The following is a 4,345-nucleotide window of genomic DNA, read 5'->3' as shown; positions in this document are numbered from 1 at the left end:
GTACATTTTAAAACAAGATACCTTTGAATAGGGAATGAAAATGTTTCTATTCGATACTCACATTGCTTTATACTAAGCTTATTTTCAAGTGGATTGTCTCACCTATGTGATATAATTATTAGCCATCATTTAGTGCATCAAGTTCCATTATAGAATTTCTCTAGTGTCTGATGAGGCAGTATTCCTTTTTCTGCTTCGTGACAGCCAAGACTGACATAGTGGAGGCCACTGCTTGATTAAAGTAAATGGCAGTCAGAGTGTATAAAATCTAGATGCCAGCATGAGTACTTCTGTGGATATTTTAAAAATATAGCCCTTTGCCTCCGGACTTCTCTGGGGCCAGCAGCCGGCCGACCTGGGGCCCGGGGCCGCGGGCTCAGTCGACTACCATGAGTTCTGTGTCAAACCAGCAGCTTGCAGGTGGCCGGAGGAGGCGCAGGAGGATGCGGCCCAGGCGGCCAAGGAGCCGGCATCTGTTAAGTGGTTCAACGTGCGCATGGGATTCGGCTTCCTGTCCATGACTGCCCGCGCCGGGGTCACACTCGACCCCCGGGTATATGTCTTTGTGCACCAGAGTAAGCTGCACACGGAGGGCTTCCGGAGCCTGAAGGAGGGTCAGGCCCTGGAGTTCACCTTTAAGAAGTCTGCCAAGGGCCTGGAATCTATCCGAGTCACCGGCCCTGGTGGGGTGTACTGCATTGGGAGTGAGAGGCGGCCCAAAGGGAAGAACATGCAGAAACGCAGATCAAAGGGAGATAGGTGCTACAATTGTCGAGGTCTAGACCATCATGCCAAGGAATGCAAACGGCCACCCCAGCCCAAGAAGTGCCACTTCTGCCAGAGCATCAACCATATGGTAGCCTCGCATCCACTGAAGGCCCAGCAAGCTCCCAGGGAAAGCCAGCCTACTTTCGGGAGGAGGAAGAAGAGATGCATAGCCCTGCCATGCTCCCAGAGGCCCAGAATTGAGCCACAGTGGCTGGGGGCTATCCGTTTGTGATCAGAAAGTTTTGAGGAACAGGCATCAATCGGCAGAGTGGAGAAAGGGGGGACAGGGCAGGTAGGGGGCAGCTGGCACTGCCGTATATCTCGGGCCGGGGTCTACAGCGTCACCCCCTCTTCCCTCTTGATGGAGGGAAGTGGTGAGGCAAAGAAACTCCAATCATGCTCTATCCAAATGCACGTGAGGGCTTTGGGGGGGTAACGCTTCCTGCATGCTTTATCTGACTCTCCACCCCCAGAATCTCCAGCTTTTGAAAGTGGCCTGGATAGGGAAGTTGTTTCACTCTTCAAGAAGGATATGGAATAATATTTCCCATGCCAGAGTGAAAAGATTAAGCATGAAACCAGATTGATAGACCCAAACCCACAAGCCACTACATTCTGTGGGAGGAAATATCTCAGGGGTAAGGCAGGGTTTTCCGCATCCTATTTCCTCATAACCCCCTCCTGGGATAGAGTGCTGACCACTGTCCCAAGCAGTGGGTTGTGATGATAAGCAAAAGGGGGTTGAGGGAATAGCTGCAGACCTGCTGCTTCTAAGCCCACTCCCACCCCATTCTGGGCCAATGAAATTTTATTTATTTGCTCCCTTGGATGCCTGTACCTTGGGTCCCACTTTCTCCAGGATGCCAACTGCACTAGCTGTGTGCGAATGACGTATCTTGTGCATTTTAACTTTTTTTTTCAGAATATAAATATTCTGGTTTTGTATTTTTGTGTATTTTAATCTAAGGCCCTCATTCCTGCACTGTGTTCTCAGGTACGTGAGCAAATCCAGGGATAAGTCAACAGCAGCTCTGGGTCTGCACAGCAGGAATACTTTTTGTTGCTGTATCACCAGAGAAAACAACTATTTGGAGCGTATAGCCTATTGAACTACCTCATTTTCGCCAGTTAGAGCTGGCTTTTCTGCCACAGTGTCCTCTTGAAACCCCTCCATCTTCAATGTTTCATGGGAGACTAGGTTTTAACTGGGTTGCCCCATGACATGGTTTCCTTCTAGTGAAAGATCGGAAACTGGTCTGAACAGGAAAAGGTGGTACAGAGAGGTTAGGAGAGGCTGGGCCAGGTAAAAGGTGCAGAGAGGGGAAGCCAAGCTCAGGAGGAGGTCATCTGTACGTGTGATAAACGATTCCTGTTCCGGACCTCTAATCCCAGGGCACAGGACCCGCTTTACATACCAGGTCCCTCCTTCACTGGATTGGTCTAGGCCTAACACACACAACAGGGTGTACTGTATGTGTTTTTGTAAAAACTGTGAGTTGGTAAGGACAGGTTTTAAGAATGATGCCTCTGTACCCGTCTTGAGCTGTCAAGGGATGGATATATGAAGCAAGGACAAGATCCTTAATCTTTAACAATTCTGGGCTTTTCCTCCTTGGTTTCCAGAGACACCATCAGTGATGGCTTCTTTGTGGCTCCCAGAGCCAGTGTCCTGCCCTGCTGCAGCAGTAATTAGTGTCATGGTAGCTAAAGGAGAAAAGGGGGTTTCATTTACATGCTGTGAGACCACTGCAAACCTACCTCACTGTGTTGTAACGGGGCAAATGCAATAGAACGCATTGGGTGATGTGTGTCTGATCCTGGGTTCTTGTCTCCCCCAATTGCTACGCCCCTCTAGTTATTGTATTTGTCTGGGCTTCGTAGGACTTCACAAGTAGCTGATTTGGTGATTGCTAGGTAGCCTAGTTTGTGTAAATATAATGTGTTGGTCTTCTCCATGTTCTTTGGGGGTTTTATTGTTTACAAACTTCTTTTTATATTGAGAAAAATAGCCAAAGCGTCTTTGACAAAAGGTCTGCACCAGCCAAAAAGATCTGAAACATAAGATTGGGGGCCCCTCTTCTTGAAGTGGGAGGTCTTGAACTACACTCTCTTTTGTGTTCCCTTTCCCCTGTTTCCTATTTTGAACAAGATCTTCTATCCTAAAAACTGTATTCCTACCCTCTCTTCTTTCCCCCTTTGTGCCCCCCAAAATAGTCCATACACCTATACGTTTAATTTGTGGGGTGTCTGTGATTAAATGATTTGTGCAAAAATCCTGAAGAAACTAAGAACTCTCCATCCCTTGTTCCCAATCTCCTGAGTCATGACCATTCTTTGATTTGATTCATGTCAAACAGACTGCTGTCTTTGGATGGATTAAAACCTACTTTAATCTCTAATCCTAGGGTAGAGAGGAGCAACAAGGGGGCCTTCCATGTAGAAAGTGGGGTTGGGAGACCACAAAAGGAAAGATGAATGTATAGCCAAGTCACTCAGGAACTTTTACGCAGGTGCAAGAAACTTACGTCAAAGGGGCCACAAGATTGTTTAATAGGAGACGGACAAATGTAACTCCATGTTTACTGCTAGAAACCAAAGCTTTGTGTGAAATCTTGAATTTATGGGGAGGGAGGGAGGGAGGGTAGAAAAGCATGTACCTGTTCTTCATCCCTTCCCCTCATTACTGAACTGCAGGAGACTGAGCCCCCTTGGGCTTTGGCGACGCCATCTGTGCAGTGTTTGTGGGTTGATTTTGCTGTGCCAGGTACTTCCTTTCTCATTTGCTATCATTTTGTAACACACACGCTGACCCTTTTCCCTTCCCCTTCTTTTCCTTGGGAAAATACAATGAATAAAGATTTATTGGTACCGAAAAAAAAAATATATATATATATCTTTGGAAGACTATGTGTGTGTGTGTGTGTGTGTGTGTATATATATATATATATACATATATACACACACACACACACACACACACACACACACACATAGTCTCCCAAAGTTGAGAGTGTAAAAAGTTTATAGCTCATCCCCTTTTCAGAATGGAAACAAGTTATAATTTGTTAGAATTTTTCTTTTTTCTAATGGCAGAGCAGATTGGGCAGGTCAAAACCAAATCCTAGAGTCTATGTGATTTATTTGGCTCTATCTTTAGAGCAACCTCATCAGACCTACTCCCACACCATTACATAAAGTCAGTTTAGACCAGAAATCAGGGCATTAATCTTGGTATCCTGACCCAACTGGGAATTGACACTAACTAGACAAATGGCCTTAAACAAGCAACACTTTTTACGGGTCAGTTCTGTCACTTATAAAATAAGGGTACTAGATTATATAATATATAAGAATCAGTGGTTCCGCTAGGCAATTACTTTGAGGAAATAAATGCATTGCTGAAATTTGAGAGCAGGAATAAAAAAAGTAATTAGTACCATGCTCTATTATCCAAGTTTGTTAAAGCAAGCACGCTATTTTCTGAAAACAAAGAAACAAACAAATAGGAGTTTCAAAGAAGAAAGTAAATACAGACTTAAAGTTCTTGGGACTATTTTTTTAGTGTTAGATGATTTAT

At 45.2% G+C, this 4,345-nt stretch overlaps 1 pseudogene; it reads left to right on the top strand.

The window, feature by feature from the left end:
• The first annotated feature begins 389 nt into the window (after positions 1 to 389).
• LOC102979333 (protein lin-28 homolog A-like) lies at positions 390 to 969 on the top strand (annotated as a pseudogene).
• Positions 970 to 4,345: the final 3,376 nt, after the last annotated feature.

Source organism: Physeter macrocephalus, chromosome 8 (assembly GCF_002837175.3).
Source record: "Physeter macrocephalus isolate SW-GA chromosome 8, ASM283717v5, whole genome shotgun sequence".
Lineage (NCBI taxonomy): Eukaryota > Metazoa > Chordata > Mammalia > Artiodactyla > Physeteridae > Physeter > Physeter macrocephalus.
The sequence above is the reverse complement of the archived record's forward strand: the minus strand, read 5'-3'. Positions and strand labels throughout refer to the sequence as shown.